At 37.2% G+C, this 20,548-nt stretch overlaps 1 protein-coding gene across 6 annotated transcripts in view; it reads right to left on the reverse strand.

The window, feature by feature from the left end:
- LOC129767894 (microtubule-associated protein futsch) overlaps positions 1-20,548 on the reverse strand; it is a 99,924-nt gene that overhangs the window by 16,386 nt on the left and 62,990 nt on the right. The window contains exon 1 of one of the 6 annotated variants that reach the window (XM_055769153.1): positions 9,613-9,745. The exons of 4 other annotated variants lie outside the window; for them this stretch is intronic. The gene's annotated coding sequence lies outside the window, so the exon portion shown is untranslated. Of the gene's footprint in view, positions 1-1,003; positions 1,069-9,612; positions 9,746-20,548 lie in introns of those variants that run through there. One more of the 6 variants, XM_055769147.1, reaches the window with a different exon arrangement.

Raw genomic sequence — 20,548 nt, forward strand, 5'->3', positions numbered from 1 at the left:
TCGATTAGAAATGGTCAGGAGCACGGGGTCAATGATATCATTAGCATTACTTATTCATATTAAGTTATAAAAAGTTGAAAAAAAAACTCTTAGTAAACCTCTCTGTTCCTTAGACGCAATACGAAATAAGTATAATTCATTAAATAGAAAAAATACAATATTGAAATATTTTATTTATTAATGGAAATTAAAATGCGATAACTTTATTTCCGAATTGTGTATGTAATCTCAATTTATCAGCAAGTTCGCTTTGGTCGAGACAGAAAAGAATCTTGTCTGCGCGCTATCTCTCTTCAATGACGCCCAATATAATATCACCCTGCAATTCGGGGGGAAACCAGAGTGTCAGAGCAGCAACGGTGTTCATATATTTTATAGTGTTGCATGCATGTATCTGTTGCATCGAAGTCGTAATATTTCAATACTCTCCCAACGTTGTTTGTATTTTAATTAGTCGATGTTGTGATGATTATTTCAGAATAATTAGACAACATTTTGCTTTTTTTTTAAACGTAGCATTAACATTTTATATTGCATTTTTATTAACAGCCAAAACCAAAACCTTGTAGTGCATGGTTTCACAAGATCAATTTAGTATAAGCCATGGAACAAATACATCCATTGTTACATCGGGCACAATAGATTCGTTCAACCCTAAGCGAATAGGGTAAATATTTTTCAACGACATTCGCTGATTCTGTGAGTCGCGTCAACGACAAAGCAACTACAGCGAAAATGTGTGTGGCTTTCCGTCCTCAATGTTATCTTTAACTCAGCAGCGAAACGAGAGCGTAGAGTCAACAGATCATTGATTCGCGGAGGGGCTGTTACTACATGGAATGAACACCGCTTGAATTAGCAGCTGTATCTGTCAGTCAGTATGATGTTTAGCCGACATCAAGAAATATCAATAGCTACCATGTATTGCTACATCAGGTAACAATGAGTTAGAATCGAATATTTGCAGAACAAAACAAGACATGTACAGTAAAATACAACTTACCAGGCAAAAGCTACGATCTGGCGGAGTACAAAAATAACACGTCTTATTGCTAACGTTACTGCACTAATACTAACACATGAGCTGCGTTGAACGACGAGAAATTTGACCTGGCTAGCTTCGGTTTGACGAATGAAGCCGAAGATTACCGAACTGTCATTCGGAATAATGCAAAGACGTTAGACAATATATTACAATAAAAAAGTTATACAACTTAATAAAAATAGATAATTTATATTATATTATATTATATTATATAATAAACAGATTCGATTACATTAATCTACTACATTGGAGCAATTAGTTTTGAATCAGTTTTCCGCACATTACAAACTAAATACATATTTGTTTAAATATATTAATTTTCATTCAGCGTCCAAATAAAATAAAATAAAACAGGACGCAAATAATTCAACATGCCACAGCCTACTCCGAGGAGCACGCAGAGCAGAAAATCAAACGAACGCTCTTCAATTTTTGTTGTCGCTTTTTCTGCTGTTTTCGCCCGTACGCGACCAAAATGTTGCACCGATGTTTCATTGCTTTGGCCTGTGTATCGAACTCGCGTGACCATGTGCTAAATTATACGTAAGTCAAAAAATATTGCCGTATTCCCCGCTGACAGATAATTTTATTTTTCTAGAGATTATTAAATAAAGCCTTAATTGAACGAACTTAACCAAGAAAAAAAAACAAATGGAGAGAATATCTGTCCTCCGTTATTAGATGCGCGCAAAAGTACAATATACGTCTAATATAAAGCAAAATCCAGCGGCCAGAAAAGTTTAAAAAACGAACATCAACTTTCTACCATTCGCCCAATACGCTGATGCTCAATTCCCCTGAAATAATTTCAAGGCGAAGCAAACCGGAGAAGTTCGAACAGCTCGACACAAACACGAACGTACGAAGCGTCGCGCAGCAACAAAACGAACAGCAACGGTTCGAGAAATCGACCCAGGAGGGAAAACAAAATGGCGATCCGTAGCACTGAATTGTACAGACAGCAGGTACCGCACCGGTAGAGATGATCAGAGATTAACAACAGTTATTCTGCATAACCCCCCATAGCTCCGTGTCGGAAGCTCCATATCATGTTCATTTGGAGCAATTGTTGGAAACTTCCAAAATGCGATCTAATACTTATTCAATTTACAAAACTGGGAGCTAGAGTCCAGGTTGAATCGCCCCCGAACGTCGGGAAACAGCTCTTATGTGGCTGAAATAAAACAATATACGACAGAAATGTTCAATTGTTATTTTCGACCTGGGTGGATCCACATTGTTTACACCCAAGCAGGTACTGCATCATATTCTGCGTACTTAATGTACTTAGTTTTTTTTAGTAACAACATAGAAATAGACATTCAGTGTAATATCAAGGTTCAGAGCCATTTTTTCCATATATTATACAATTGACGTAGGAAAATGCTGAGTCACATCAATCCATCACCAATACTGACAATTCTACCAATAAAAAAAAACATTTCCAACGAGGTTTCACAAATACAAGTGTTCAAACAACAATGTCAACAGCTGTCAGTGTGTGACACAGAATGAATCGCTCGTCATGCCCCTAACGAAAGACTACAGTAATACTAATATATTTCACGGCTACTAATCTACTGATTGAGAATACTGCTCATCCAATATTCATGGTAGAGTCACTAAAATAAAAAGTATGACGGCATCGTTTCATTTCTTTAGCACGATTCACGAGAGATATTCCGCATTCTTCTTTCAGAGCCTAATTTCACAATCATTTTGCATTCAAAACAACCACACCAATATTAGGCAATAATTGAAAGAGAAACAGTTGTTGGAACGCACGCTCATTTCCAATCAAACTTGGTCATTTTAAGTGACTCCAGATGCAACACACTCTGAGTTCGATGTATCAGCCGTGTTGCATTGTGCTGAACGCGCTGTCGTATCGTACATCTACAAGCATTTGTATTACGTGAAGGGATCTGAATTTGTCTAGCAAATACAATTAGTTGTTGGCGAGAACATTTTTTTCATTGACAATACATTTGTTTGTTTAAAGCAAACTGCAGAAGATAAACTCAGAAAACAATAAACTTCATATTGAAAAAGTAATAACACGTAAGAAGAAATAGGTTTCATCCCAGACAAATAAAAAAAAAGGTCAAATAATTTCTCAATCCAATTATGTTAAAATATCTAAAAATAAGCTTCAAACATGCGGATCCCTGTTCGCTTCAGTCGAATAATACACAACATGTTGCTGTCACAGCGAAACACAGTGTTGGATTTTCGACACCCGTTTGGGAGCTATTATCATGTATCATATCGCAGCCTGCTGCCTGGCCTGACTCTCTCGACGTTGCGCTTGCTATCCAGTATTCGTATCGACCGTATCCCATAGAAGAAACTCAATGGTTATGTAATTATTTTAGGTTTCCGTTATCAAAATCGGAAAACTTGTAAATAGTACAGTAAAATTATTTAGGCAGAGTTTTGAAACGGCTCAATATAAGAAATCCTTTAATAGACTGAAACAAACCAATTTAATAGCAAGTTTGTGTGATTTCATCAACTTCCCACCCGTTAAAAATTTAAAAGATTCCCAGCAGTTCATCTGAATTTTTCAATTACAATATTAGAGAAACAAACAACACATTAGGTTGCTCTAACTGAAATACACAAACACTAACATAATAATACCGCAATGAAAATGTAAATGAAATGGAAAACATCAGCATCAGCTTCTCTTTCCCACCTAGCGGCTTCCAGCCAACACAGCCGAGGTTGGGCGCTTCGGGCATTTTTACATTACTTGTAGGGTGCAGTTATGAATATTTGAAGCATTGGTTTTTTAAGAGTTACATTATCCGAAATCATGAATCAATATTTTCCGACAAATTTTAATGTTCTGCGTGGTAGAAATCCTAAGGCTTCTACTTCACTTCAAGTCAAATGCATTACAATTTCATAAAAACGTTGTTTAGAATCAAAGAAAAAAATAGTATACATACTGAACAGAAGAAAACGTATTTATCTAAACATGGAATTCAAGAGTTCACCCCCTTTTTCAATTCTCAACACATACCGCATGTGACAGAAAATGTTGCGTAGACGCTTCTCGTTCATGATGTACCTACGCTTGTGTGCGTCAAAAAATCATGAGAGAATGTTTTTTAGGACATGAGAAATTTAACTCCCGTTTCCGAAAAGACAAATTCATTAAAAACTGAGACTATGAGTATTTTTGAAAGTTACGAGAAAATCCTATCAATTATTTAGTTTTGCACATGCATAACTGGTTAAGCCCCGAGTGGCAACAGCTCTCCAGCTAGCGATACGATCGAAAATAACAAACCAACCTATAGGGGAACCGCGGGTAAGATGGACAGTGGGGGTATAATGGACAGGTGGTTGATTTGTATAGTTGCTTTATGAATTTCAAATTTCTGTTGATGGGAACCCCTTCTACATTCTCTTCTATAATATTTAAACCATCCTATGAATAATGATCAAAAGTGAAATAGGGAAACAAAAGCCGAAAATCAAACATGATGCCGCGTATGGATGTAATTTTTGCGGCTTCGATATAAAGCATTTTGAGTAGTTTAATTGCAAAATTGAATTCGCTGATGGTTATATTTCGGTTTGTGAGTTGACAAAAAAGCGATCTTAGGTATGTACGGAAAAGTAAATTCATTCGTAAGTGGTGAATTTAAAGTATTGAAATAATTGCACTAGTGGGATTGAAATGGACAGTCACATCCATAACCACATCCAATGCATGAAGGAAAGTGAAGGGAAGAATGTTCAACTCTTTTTTCTATTGCTATCTCTTTTTGTCCTATTCCAGTTACTGGACACAAAACACTGAGAGAGAGAGAGAGAGAGAGCGAAATTTTCTTGACTTTATTTACCTACTAGAAGTACATTTTTATGACCCTAATTAATGTTATTTTCTATGAATTTTCAGACATTCTCATAAAAACTTACCATTATAAAATAAAATTATCTTAAGACACAATTTTTTCACCTGCGATCAAAAGTGATTTTCATGTACATAGAGTACTTATTTAATTTGGAAAAATAATTTTCATTCATTATTTTTATTTTAAAAGTGTCTTCATTTCTTCTGCAAACCCATATTGTCATTCATACTCCCCTATTTCGTAATACGAAGCTCAATGCCGTCAACGAGGATTGAAGTACTTCTTAACATGTCCGTCTTACCCCCATTTCCCCTACGTCATATACGTCCGAGCCGCTCCTCACTCAACCTTGCATAACATGTGAACGCTTCAGATGCTTGCTGCTGGGTTGTCCTAATGGAGTGTGTTGAGAACGAAAAGAGTGGAGATGAAACTCGACAAATGTTCGCAGAAAAAGTAGTAGCAGTAGAAAAGGCCACTTTAAGATATCGATTCACTCGAAGCACCAAAATGGCGACGGATTCAATGACTTGGTACACTGAGAGAAATAATTAGTAAATATAACGAATTTTTTGGTAAATACTACCAATCTATAGTCATTTTCGACCGTACTAATAAACACATATGCCAAGCAGAACCATGATTCGGAAACCCAATATCGGCTACATTTTCTCGCCGAAAATGCACGTATCAGAATTATATCCTTATTATAGCTCCGTATTGCCTTATGGGAACAATGAAAATGGTTAATACGCGCTTTTCTCACCAGTTTTCAGATATGACAATATCCAAGTTTACTAATGTTATCGAGTAAAATATACTAATCCCTGGTAGGGATGCGGGTTTGTTGACAATATGTACAAAAAATTTGTACATTCTACTAATTTTGCATTACCAAATGTATTTGGTAGTTTTCGACCGAGGATTTTTCTAAGTGTATGGCGGAGCTATTCAAACGGATTTCATTCTACAGGGTGGTGCGCAAATATACTGCTGGTTTGAGAATGTCAAAATCCCCTCCGGAATAGGGTAGTCCGTTTGAAACCCCCTGTATAAAATCCTCAATTAAAGTTAAGCTAGTATTATTCCACTGTTATAGTGTTCATCTGTTGATAGCGAAGTTCGAGACGTAAAGCTGATATAGACCCATGCATAGGACATGGACTTATATATATTCCGAGTCGACAAATCTGCGACAGAAGAAGTGCTGGTTCAATCGGTACGATCGTTCGTAAATCAATCAACCATCACTCAAAGGGAGATTGAAGTCACGATGAAAGAGATACAGAAACGGATGATAAGATGGTAGACAATTCATTATTTCATTATCAGGAATCGGCCAAGAACAAAAGTTGGGTGATTGGAGAGATCAACTCGCACCTGCGTGACAACGAGAAGGCCTAAGAATTGTCGACATTACTATCTAATGGCTGTTGATAGTATCTGTTTCCAGCAGTCTCCTTTATCGCTACACCTGTAAATCACTGTAGATATCAAACGGTAAACTGTAGATATGGTTGGTAAACGACTGAACAAAGCGTGCTATCGGTACTTCGTGTAACTGCAGGCATAAAATAGACCCCATTCGTGGTCCACTATCCCCACCTCAACGTGGCTCCAACTAGAGTGCGAAAACCATACTAATTACGGGGTACCAACACCGATGGGATCTTGATCGTATGCTGAAAGGGAAGGATGGACCGGCCCTCCCCACGGAGGCTGTAGTCTATATAAGCGGTTGTGCATCATGGAGGTTGGCTCAGCGACTATTCTCAATGTCAGGGCCAACTGTGGCCAAACTGTGTTCTAAACTGTCAAACGCCAATTGCTTAATATATACAATACAATACATTAATTCATGCTACCCAAATAACCAATGGTACTGTTATACAACTGTACGAGAATATTACACCACATTGTAAAATGAAATTGGATCTTATATTAAGAAAAGAGCTTTTTTACTGAGAGTAAAAAGGAGAGCGTATAAACAACTTTTTTTTACCTTTGATGTATGCTTGTTTGCAAAGTGTCTCTTATTTTGCGCTCTTAAATTGGTCTTATATATTGGTCCTCTCGCTTGAGTAGATGCAATACCAATATGGGTGAACAGCAAATTAAATGAAGCTTTTAAGCTCGTTTAATGTGATGTTTGAGGATTTCAAAAAATATGTCAAATATTTATTTTGGGTGTACGTGTAGAGATTCTTGGAGCTGCGTTGCCGGAAGTCGATAATCTACATGTTACTCCCCTAGATGAATTCTAGGGTACTCACAAAGCAGAATTAGCAGCACAGCAGAGACCGGGCATCGACAACGAAGTTAAGGAAACAAATGGTTTGACGGTGAGTGCTGATCGATATTGAGCGAGAGTGATGCAGCACACGCAACCAACGCGCTATCGCGAGCACTACGATGACGTTGTTCAGGTACCACGTAAGCAGGAAATCAAGACGGTGTTGAACACTTTCGTCGACTGTCGCATATGATACTCTCGACCGACGACAGCTCTGAAGAATCAAGGAAGACCACGTCTTTGACGGCCTATGCGCGTGCAGTGTGTGCATCACAGGATCAGGTTCAGGTTTTGAATTAAAGATACTTTAAACTCTGAGAGTTCATTCGTCTCTACAGCATCATCACAGGCGATCTTCCAAAATGTTTTAAGACTCACATTGAACTTCGACAAGCTGATTCAACGAACCACAGGAAGGAATTATATGAAGAGTGTGTTGCAACATGTGGGATACAATTTTCAATAAGTCCAGTCAGATTATTTGCTTCCCCGACTACGTGGACATAACCGGAAGAACCTACCCGACGGTACCGGCTTGTTTATACTTTGGAATAGGCGATGACGAGTTTGAGGTGCTTGACAACTCAATCGCATCAACTAAATTCGATACCATTCCCTAGTGATGATTTCGTTCGGTTTCAACAGCTTTTGCCAAATAACAGTCCCTCCAACACACCAAAATCTGCGTGAATATTTGACCGAGCCGCCGACGTAGAAGCAGTATTGGGCAGTTCCCATTTTTAAAGAAACCCATTCGTTGTTTTCGCGGGAGCAGTTATTGACAGACGAAAAAAACTGCGCTTAACATCAGCCTCAAATCACGAGGAACCCAAGTTCTTTCGTTTTGAATGTAATGTAATCTTTGAAATGACTAGGGTAAAAGGATTTATCATTATACTTGAATCAAATATCTATTCAAGTGTTCATTGATGTAAAAAAGTATCGAACAATTTCAGCATCCCCGATGAAAATCGACGCACTCGATGGCCTTAAATTAAATCGTGAGCCTGACTGAACACAAATGACACAACACAGACACTGTCCGGAGAGCAGCATACAGGAACAATCTGAGAGGTCTTGTTGGCCGTGAAAAGTCTTTCATCTCAAAGGTGATTATGAAAAAAACCACTACAGTTTGCTAAGGCATGTATAAACTGACCTAAGGAGTTCTGGAACAAGGTCCTTTATACGGATGAGATGAAAACCAATCTCTTTGAGTCGGACGAGGGACAGATAGTGTGAAGGAAACCAGGTTTGGTGCATCAGATTCACCATTCAGTTCCCACAGTAAAACATGGCGGCGACAGTCAGATGATGGCAGCTTCTGGAACTGGAACCATGGAGTTTATCGATTCGGCGATGGACAAGATGGCTTCATTGAGCATCCTGAAACGTAACCTTCAGTGTATCGTGCAGAAATTGACTCTCCCTCGTAATTCATCATGCGGGAATACCTGCTCTATAATGTCCCAATCAACTCAAAACATCTCCGAAATCATCGGACTTGAGTATCTTTGGTGTTAAGTCAAGAACCATCTGAAGAATAAAAGTCCAGGGAACAAAGCGGAACACGAAATGAAGATTACGGAGATCTGGGAGGCACTTCCGTCTACAGTGACCAGAAATCTCGCCTCGGTGCTTGTAGGAAGTGCTGGACGCCCCGAGGAGCGCCATATCAAATACTAGGGGATTGATTTTTGTTATCTGTTAGCATTACTGAACTGATTTCAATTTTCTTTTTAAGAAAAACTTGAACTGTACAATTTTACAACGTCTGAATCGAAGATTTTTTGTTTGTTCTTTAAACATGAAGTAGAAATGTGACCTTTTTTTTCTTATCACTGCATGAGGACGAAAAGGATTAATTTTACGATAAATATGAGTCGCTTTTAATTATTTGCTTTTTAACCCCGAAAAACTCAAAAATAACAAACAGCCGTTCTGAGATCATTGGATAGCGAAAATAATATTGTCCAAGAAATGTACAATCGTTTCTCTCTTATTCGTAGAACGTCCCCAATATCGAAGAATTATCTTCACAATAGAAATACGATGAAAAAAATACTATAAAGGTAATCTCTCAATGAGTATTTTCGTAACATTATGTTATCGAAAAAAATCAAAGCATATATCCGCTTGAAGAATCCAAACACAAAACAAATCGAACGAAAAAATCAAACCAAATTATAAATAAATTGTGAAATTTGTATTTCACTCAATTGCTAGTAGCCTCACAAAAACATTCCAACATCGCTAATGTTGCTGGTTTTACCGAGAAAAGACGAGTCGCGCAACATGCGAAGTAAATCATTCAGCTGTTGATCCGTCCAACGAATACCCCTCGTTTCATCATGTGTGCCAGTGAACAATAGTCTACTACACGCTAAAGCAAAGAGCCAACTTACCGGGAGTTAGATGGCGGTGGTGATAGAATTATTTCAACGGGGTTAAGCAAAACTTTCAACACGAGGCACTGCCCGGGCGACAAAACGCGTCTTCTGTTTAGAAGCACTGCACTAACACTAAAGCAAATTGGTCGCACTGTGAGGCAGCAACCGCCAGAGCACACGTTTGTCTCGTGTTCTTCGTGTTCCCGCAATCTGAGCCGAAGTTGTACCGATCGGCTCCCGAAGTTTGATGTATGATTCATTTTGTTTAAATTAGTTATTAAGGATCAAACATTCGAACAACTAATGTAATATTTTTTAGCGAAACATCCAGTTAAACGTTTTTTCAAGCTTAACTATTCCTAACATGAATAGTGTTGAATATGAGTAAAACTTGAATATTACACTAACTCAGTACACTGAACATGTTGACAGACAATAAGTCAAGCATCATTTGTTCAGATGGCGCCGCTAGTGAATATAATGAAATATGAAGTAATCTAAATAATCTCTCGTACATGAAATAATAAAACAGAAACACATGTACAACACGGATACTGAAACGATGGTAGAAGATCGAAAGCAAGCAGAAACTTCAAATCGTCAAGGGGGACTCTGCGAGCGTTCGCTTATCGAGAAATAGAGAGAAAATGAAAATGAACTTTTGCGCATTACGGAACCTGTTATGTTTTCATTTGATCATATTTGTATTATTCTTTGGAGTACATTTCAAAACGATATTTTGTGCATTGAAAAATAACTAATTATTGTATTTTGTTCCAACCAGCATTGAACTTTTTTTTCACATGATAAGGTGAAATGAAAATTCGACATTGAAATTGAGGCAATTATCTGAAGAGCAGATATGAGATATTCTACACTGACAACACTCGTGCGGTTGACGGCGTTGGTGGAATCCCCCATTTTAGAAGTTGATCTTCTCGATTCATCAACACGTTTGAACTAAACATGCGTCCTTAAACGCTTAAGTTCAAAATAATCTATAACCAGATTTGTGAAGTTTAGTAAAACGGAAATTCTACAAACGAATGGTAAATCGGAGAAGGAAAAATGTACCTCATTTTCATAGTCCTTACAATTCAGCAGAGAAAACATAGGTAACAAATGTAATATCATGAAATGGACAAAAGAAGCTGGGCCGACAATTGGGTGGCTGATAGACGGAATGGAGGTTATGTCATCTATGGAATGTGAGCCAGCTATACAGCTGCAACATCGTACTCACACACAAACTCACCTTCGCAGCGCTCTCTACGCCTACAAAATACATATAAGAGAATCTTCTGCTGTTTCTTCTGTACCGATCGATTGGAATGGTTTTTTGGATCCCAATTGATATAGTCTATTGACCGATTGTTAACAAAAATTGTAAAAAATATGCAAAATATGCAATGTTAGTTGTAATGCACTATTCTTGCCAATTGGTACATTGTCTACTGAGAAAGTATTCAAAATACTGAATTTGGTTCCTGCGTTTGGTTAATGAGCGTGTCAAAAGATCATGTGGAAAAATGTAACAGCAAAGAAAACACAATATTTTATTACTCCATCTTTTTCTGCAATGGCAATATGTTCCAAAACAGAGCTAATATTTTAATCAGTACTTGATTAAACTTCCGCCGATTATCACGCATTAATAATACAGTGATGGCAAAGATAATAAATACATTGCTAAAGTTGAGTATTTTCCCCAGCTCGCATGTCAATTCTATATGGTAAATGCTATGTTGTTGTTACTTTTTTGTGATCTGCAGTCACGCTATTCAAAAGACGAACAGAAACATAACCGCCCATGTTTGACAAAATTAACAAAATCGTTTTTTTGGTTTCTACGCATTCTCCATTCTACATTATAAATTTTCATTTATCATGTTTGGTTCAAATATGGTTGGTTGAAATCAGTGTTGAAAAAAGTCGTCATCGCTAAGCTCAAATGCATAGATTTTCGGGCTAAGTTGCATCGAAAACAAAAAAAAAGAAAGAAAATCAAAATGACAGACCCGGACAACCAGTGAATATGCGATATGAACAAACTGAACTCGTTTGTTATTGTCATCAATATAATGAGGGAAGTGTGTTTCAAGCTGAAAAAAAGTCATTTACGCTGAAATAAAATCATATTCGTTACTCGTGAATATATTGTTGATATTCTAAGACAATGGTTGAAATAAAGAAGGGAGGAGTGTCATACCATCATAAGAATATTTATTGTACTGTAAAATCCTCACATTCCAATTTTGGTTCCATTTATTTGATGTAATACGTATGCACAACATGCAAACAAACATTTTGTGTTCGAAAACATTTTGAAAAAACGTTTTTAAATAATCACAGTTTAAACGCATAACTGACGTAGTTCCATACAGCTTTTATACATCCTTCAAAAATTAACAAATTCTTTGTAGAGTCCAAACATGCCTTTCATGATAGTATCCCATTACTTGTCGTTTTCTAATAGATGAATATAAGAAACTATTGAAACGCTGCTCCTATGATGACTATGATGATGACTTCTTTTTTCAGTGCACGGTTTAGAGAAGCAATCCCGTTTTTTATATCGTAATTCCTTAAGGCGAATGTGGAAGCTAGCCACAAATGGCTGCCACAATGGCGTTCATTTCTTTCATCTTCCTCCCTCACCCCTCGCCCAGAAATCAATAATTCTGCGCAACAGTGTGAAGAAAATTATCGTTTTCGCACACTTCCCATCAAGTAATATCAACCAAACTCTAATCGATTACTCACAAGATATTAAATTTTCATCTGCTGTTGCACTGTATAGTGAAAAACGTCGGAAAACTCGAGCTAGTGCTCTGAAAGTTAAATTCTCATTTTTCAATTTTCGGCAATGGTTTTGTTTGTATTGATGAAAGCACCGTTATTTTTTCGACACTGATGCCAGACAACATCATCGAACCAGCTATAAAAACCACTCAATAAAATGTTATTTCTGAGTCATAGCGTTTCATGTCATGAAAATCAATAGAATAAAATTGTTTTGATATCAATACAATTATTATTTTTACGTTTAATGGGTCTATAATGTAAGCAACTTTAACATTGGATAAGAAAATTGTATTGCAGAGCTCGGAACACTGCATGGCTGCCTATGCTCTTAAAAACAGTAAACGGAAAAGTATTACATTCAATCAAAATGCCTCGGGCAACGAAGAGAAGGGTTAAGACTCTCCAACGTGAATATGTGAAAACAATACGATCAACGAAGGAAAATATTAAGGAATTCTCAACATCGAGTTACTATGCGGAAGAACTTGTTAATACCAAAAGAGCCCCAATTCGCATGTGCTATAAATTTGCTCATGTTACGCTCGCGTATAATCAGAATTTTACTTCACATGCAAATGCACCTTCTATATATATTTATATTTGCAATTGTTCATCGGAACATATCGTTCATACATTTTACTTTAGTATTGAATTGTTATTTTTTTCAAATGTATTCAAAGACTCGTGTCAATGAAGCGCCAGACAGTCTGATAAGTAAATTGATCTATTTACGTGTGCTTTGCTCTTCTCTCACAAACACTATTACCCCATTTATACACGTGGGTTTACCTATACTACTACAGTGGCTAGCTTCCACCTTCACCTTAATTTTTAGCATTTGAAACTTTAAGTCACTGATAAAATCAAAATAACATTGACGTGACCGTTGAATTGGATTCGTTTTCACCTTCCCTGTCAAAACTTATAGACTCGCAATAAAGTATCTCTTCCAGACATTTCATGAAGTTTCTCCCAAACCTATTTGTTTTTATTCGATAACCACTGAATTTACCGATGGAGATGTTTTGACTATTACCGGAAATGTAAATACTAATACTACATGAGGGACTCAGAATGCAAGGGGTGTAAGTAACTTGATCGATTTCTCTCCGTCGACTTTCTCTTTTGATCATAACTTAACTGCAAACACATTCCCAGCTTGTTTGACAATGGGGACGATAGGTCCGAACCTCAATTACCGGTTTCTATAGCAAAATCAAATTGGAACGTTTTTGTGCGCTGAGTTATTCACGAAAAAAAAGTTGATGAAGAGAAATCGATCAAGTCACTTACACCCCTTCCATTCTAAGCCCCTCACATATAAAACAACCTAGTGATTGCGTTAAACTATGCGAACAAATGTTCATTGAAACGATTGATTGTCTACATAAGTTGGTGTAAATATGTTTTAATCCACAAAATCTCTCAGGCCCTCTTTTTACCGATAATATTCTTCAACTCGACAGATTATTTCATTTACACGTTATGCTTATAGACCAGAAAACAACAAATATGCGATTTCCCAACACTAATTGTGTTGTTGATTACGTCATGGGCAGATAAGCAAGACCACTTTTGAATAACGTGTCCGCAGATCGCGGAAACAGTAAAATCACAGCACCCAACTTTATACAGTGACGAACAAAACAATTAGACCACAAGCTGGGGGAAATTTCAAAAGGTAGGGTGTCGATTTTGTAACATAACAAATCTAGATCAACGTGTCAAAAGGGTCTATCTTCCTTGACCGATTCTCTTCATCTACATTCTCTTTCATTAATAACTCGGCAGTAACAGGATTTCCTGATGTGTTCGACGACAAGAAGTGTGAAAGGGAACCTCGTTTATCAAACTACATGGCAAAACTGGAGCAAAATCTGTCTGAAAGGCCTTGGTTATCGAAAGAGAAAGACGGTGAAGAGAATCGATCAAAGAAGATAGACCCTTTCGACATGTTGATCTAGAAATTATCAGCGCTGACATCGAAGCAACGGAAACATCTCTTTAAATTCTTTAAAAGTTGCGGAAGGCAGTAGAAATATGCAACGAAATAATATGTCTCTCATTTTAATTGATTTTGTGACAAATATCACTATCTTTCTGAAGTACACTGAAGTCGCATTTTACGCAGTTTTTCTATATGCGGTTATTTTTACGCGGATTTCGGAATTTATGCGGATTTCGAAATTTTTAATTTTATTTTAATGTGCTAATTTATGTGACTTTTCACGAAATAAGTTTGCATTGTATCACTGATTAATAGCTGAAAAATAAAAGGAGAAACATCATGATTGCAGTAGCATGCAAATAAATCAGTTAATCAATTGTTAGAATATGGGTTGCATTTTAAACTAATAATTCACTGTTTGTTAGATTTTTACACGGGTTTTTGAATTTACCCGGTTCATTTTTACGCGGATTCTGGAATTTATGCGGGTTTTTTACGCGTTATTGAAATTTATGCGGTTTCTGTTAAAAAAAAGTAAAAAGCGTTGTGAAACATTCAATGTCTGGCAAGATCAAGAACACAATTTAGATCTCCCCATATTCGTCCACGGAATCCTCAATCATTTCGCATCGAGCGACATGAATGATGCTGCTGCAAAAACATCACATATTCCACCACACTCACTCTCCCCATCATTTATTTCGATGTGAGACTGCGCGCTTTCGAATTGCTACAGTGTGACCCACGCGTTGCTATACCCGGGGTGTGCTTACGTGTGTTGATGACACCACACCACACCACGCAAACGTAGTCCTGAGTGTGGAGCGTCAGCGGGTGGAAAGGGAATGAAAACTTAAATTTTAGGTATTTCATTCAGTTCAGGTAACAATCTGCTTAACTTGCAGAGTTCACGCTTAACTCCTTTGCGGTTCACGCAGTTATACTTCCAAATGGGTTAATTCTTATAAAATATATTCAATATAAAACCAACTTGATTATCCGTTAGGACGCGTATATAGCAGTGAATACAAGTTTGGTAGAAAGTAAGTATGTATGTCTACGTATGAAAACAAAAATGTTGCTGTTCCGTAGTCCTGAATATCGATTAGAAATGGTCAGAAACACGGGGCCAATGATATCATCGACATTACTTGTTCATATTAACTTATAAAAAAGTTTACAAAAACTCTTATAAAACTTCTCTGTTCCTTGGATGCAACAATATAATGATATTTCATTGAATAAAAAAAACAATATTGAAATGTTTTTTTTAATGCAAATCGTACTAATAACGCGATAACCCAATTTCCGAATTGTGATGTAATCACAATCTATCAGCAAGTTCGTTTTGGTTGAGACTGAAAAGAATCTTGTCCGTGCGCTATTACTCATTAATTCTTCTTTCTTTGTTTTTAAGAGGCTTTAAACTTTGCAGTTCATTCGCCTCTATCTCATTAATGGACGCCCAATGTAATATCACCCCACAATGTGGGAGAAACCTGAGCGTCACAGAAGCAGCGGTGTTCATTTATTTTATAGTGTTGCACACATTTATATGTTGCGTCGAATTCGTAATATTCCAATACTCTCCCAACGTTGTTTGTTTTTTAATTAGTCGATGTTGTGATGATTTTTTCAGTATAATTATACAAAATCATCCTTATTTCCATCCTTAGATTAGCAATTCGATATTGCATTTATATAAACAGTCCAAACCAACTTGGTTTGCATGGTTGATGAGGTCATTTTTTTGCCAATACATCCATTGTTGCATCGACACAACCCAAACCAACTTGGTTTGCATGGTTGATGAGGTCATTTTTTGGCCAATACATACATTGTTGCATCGACACAATAGACTCATTCAACCCCGAGCGGATAGCGTAAACATCGTTCAACGATATTCGCTGATTCTGAGTCGCGTCAACGACAAAGCAACCACAGCGAAAATGTGTGTAGCTTTCCGTCCTCTATTCTATCTTTAACTCAGCAGCGAAGCGAGAGCCTCGAGTCAACAGATCATTGATTCACGGAGGGGCTGCTACCACATGGAATGACTACCGCTTGAATTGGCAGCGGTAGCTGTCAGTCAGTATTGTTTTTGGCGGAATGAAGAAATATCAACGCGTTGCTACATCAGGATCAAATATTTGCAGAAGGAAACAATACATGTACAGTGAAATACAACTTACCAGGCAAAAGCTACGATCTGGCGGAGTACAAAAATAACACGTCTTATTGCTAACGTTACTGCACTAATACTAGCACATGAGCAGCGTTGAACGACGAAAAATTTGACCTGCCTAGCTTCGGTTTGACGAATGGAGCCGAGAAATGCCGAACTACCATTCGGAATAATGTAAACACGCTAAACAATATGTATAGTGTTACATTTATATAATTTAATAAAAAATAAAAAAAATCATTTCATATTATATCATAAACAGGTTCAACACTGTAAATCTACCAAATTGAAACAATTAGTCTGAAATCAATTTTATGCAAAATACCGATGAAATACACCATTATCAATTATAACAAGTTTTCATCCCGCGTCAAAATGTAAAAAATAAAATAAAATAGGACAAGATCAAACATTCCAACAGTCTACTTCCGAGGGGCATGCAGAGCAGAAAATCGAACGAACGCTGCTCATTTTTTGCTGCTGCTTTTTCTGCTTTATCGTCCGTCTGCAACGAAAATGTTGCGCCGATGTTTCATTACTTTGGTTCTCGTGTCGAATTCGCGTGGCCATGTGCTGAATTGTACTTAGGTCAGCAAAATATTGCTGTATTCCGCTGACAGATAATTTTGTTAATTTGAGGATTCTTAAACGAAGCATTGATTGTGTTTGTTCAATTCTTGTTCAAACAAAGAAAAAAAACAAATAACGAAAACTTCTATCCCCAACTACTAGAACCGTACAAAAAATGTGTCTTATTAAAAAATAATATCCGGTGACCATAAAAGTTTTCAGAAAATCAACATCAACTTTCTACCATTCGTCCATCACGGCGCTTCTTTATAACCCTGAAATGATTTAAAAGGCGAAGCAAACCGGAGCGGTTCGTACAGCTCGACACAAACACGAAGGTACGAAGCGTCGCGCAGCGACAAAACGGGTAGCAAACGGACCGAGAAATCGACCCACGAGGAAAAACAAAATGGCGATCCGTAGCGCTGAATTGTACAGACAGCCGGTAGAGATCATCAAAGTTTAACAACAGTTAATCTGCATAACCCCCAATTATGGTCGAAAGCTCCATATCATGTTCATTTGGTGCAATTGTTTATTTGGAATGATATGGAAGCCTCCAAAATGCGAACTACAACTAATACTCATTCAATTTACTAAAGTTAAAGAGTTAGCGTCCAGGCTGAATCGTTCCCCGAACGTCGGGAATCAGCTTATATGTGCTTAGAATAAAACGATATATCACAGAAATTTTCATTCGTTATTTTCAGCCTGGGTGGATCTACGTGGTTTACACCCAAGCAGGTAATTGGTATACTGATGTTTTTTTAGTAACAGCATAGAAATAGGCATGCAGTGTAATATCTAGGTTCTACAGAGTGATTTTTTTGCTTATATCACGCAGTTTTATAACTGACGAAGAAGAATACTGATTTACAGCAATCCACCACCAATACTGACATTCTACCGACAAAAAACCATTTGTCTCGTTCACAAATTCAAGTGTGCAAACAACAATGTAAACAGCTGTCAATGTGTGATACATAATGATTCACCCGTCATGTCCCTCACATGGGACTTCAGTAATACTAACATATTCCACGGCTAGTAATCTACTTATTGAGAATACTCCTCATCCAATACTTATGACAGAGTCTCTAAAATAGAAAGTATAACGGCAATGTTTCGATTTTTTCTCACAGTTCAGAATAATTATCCCTCACTCTACTTTCGATGTATGATTTTGCAATCATTTTGTATTTAAAACAACCGTACCAATATTAAGAAATAATTGAAAGAGGAACAGTTGTTAGAAAAAATGCACATTTCCAATCAAACTTAGACATTTTCAGTGGCTTCAGATGCAACACACTCTGAGTGCGATGTGACAAGTGTGTTGCATTGTGGTGAACGCGCTGTCGTATCGTACATCTAGTACAATTAGTTGTTGGCGAGAGCAATTATTTCATTGACGATACATTTGTATAAAACAAACTGCAGAAGATAAAGTCAGAAAACCATAAACTTCATGTTGAAAAAGTAATCACATGTAAGAAGAAATAGATTTCATCCCAGACAAATAACAAAAAGTTCAAGTAATTATAAATCCAAATATGTTAAAATATCTAAAAATAAGCTTCAAACATGCGAACCCTGTCCGCTCCAGTCGGATAATACACAACATGTTGCTGTCACAGCGAAATACAGAGCTGGATTTTCGACACCCGTTTGGGAGTTATTATGTATCACATCGCAACCTGCCGACAGGCCTGACTTTTTCGACGTTGCTTGCTATTCAGTATCTATATCAACCGCATCCCACAGAAGAAACTCAACAGTTATGTAACTTTTTCAAGTTTCTGTTATCAAAATCGGAAAGTTTGTAAAGTAAATTTGAAAAATTATTGAGACAGAGTCTTTAAACGGCTTTATATCAGAAATCGTTTAGAAGACTGAAACGAACCAATTTATAGCAAGTTTTTGTATTTTCATCAACTTCCCAGTCGTTAAAAATTGAAAAGATTCCCAGTAATTCATGTGAATTGCTTAATTACAATATTAGAAAAACAAACAACACATTTGGTTGCTAACTAACGTACACAAACACTAGCAAAATAATGCCGCAATGAAAAAGTAAATAAAATGGAAAAACATCAGCCACACCTCTCTGTCGTCTAGCGGCTTTCAGCCAACACAGCCAAGGCAGTGAGCTACGGGCGTTTTCACATTACTTGTAGTGTGCAATTGCAAATATTTAAAGCGTTTGTTTCAATATTTAGAAAATGCAAATTTTTCATATTCTACATGGTTGGAAGCCCAAAACATCCATTTCAAGATAAATTACAATTCCATAGTTATTTAGAGGTAAGAAGAAAGTATACATAACAAAAAAAAAAGTTTCATCTCCAAGTGGAATGCAAGAGTTTGTTTGATGCAATAATCAATGCTCCTTTTTCAATTCTCGACACCTACCGCATTCCACATGTGACAGGAAATGCTGCATAGACGCTCCTCGTTCGTAATGTACGCTTGTGTGTGTCGTATACTCACGAGAAAATAATTTTCCATGTCATAAGAAATTTGTAATTTTAAATCATGTTTTTGCAATGAAAATTTATCAAAAACTAAGATAATCAAGTATTTTTGAGATTGACGCAAAAATAGTGTTCATCAATTATCTATTTCTCCAAATTGAACTGAGCAACAAACATTTTGTACGTGCATAATTGGTTAAGCCACGAGTGGCTAGAGCTTTTCTTCAGCTAGCAATACGCTTCAAAATAATCTCTATACATACAACACAACCCAAGCTGTACGTCATCTTCGCTCAAGCCGCTCCCTCACTCAACCACGCATAACCCGCGAACGAGTCAGATGCTTGCTGCTGGGTTGCCTTCATGGAATGTGATGAAAAGGAATAGAGTGGAGAGAAAACTCGGCAGAAGTTGGAAGAGAAATCGCTACAGTAAAAAAAGCCACTTCGAGATATCGATCCACTGGAAGCACCAAAATGGCGAAAAAGGTAATTTGATTTGGTATGATTGTATGATGGAGCTATTCATTTTCAGTATATCAAATCTCCAATTGAAGGTGAGCCAGTATTCACCTTTTGTAGCATTTTCAATATGTTTTGCCAGTTTAACTAGTCCGGCGATAAGTTGAACCTCGCCAATGTATTATATGTGAAGGTAGCGTATATAGCCTCGACTGAAGCGATTAGCAATACCGACTAGGCTTGGGATCAATATGTTAAACTCCTCGATCTTTGATTTAATTTCCAACAGCTCGGACTAAGCTAAAACGCATCGGTTGATCACGCATTGAACCTTGTCACTATGCTGAGCGTGTACTCACTATATGAGATACAAATGCACAGCGAGTCGCGCTCGATGTTATAGTTCTGGGCTGAAATAAAGCGGAGTTAGATGCAATCCATGCTAATCATCCATAAAAATAACACGAACGGGGAGATCTATTGCAAAATTCGAAACCGGACAATCGAC

The sequence above is a fragment of the Toxorhynchites rutilus genome, chromosome 2 (assembly GCF_029784135.1).
Source record: "Toxorhynchites rutilus septentrionalis strain SRP chromosome 2, ASM2978413v1, whole genome shotgun sequence".
Lineage (NCBI taxonomy): Eukaryota > Metazoa > Arthropoda > Insecta > Diptera > Culicidae > Toxorhynchites > Toxorhynchites rutilus.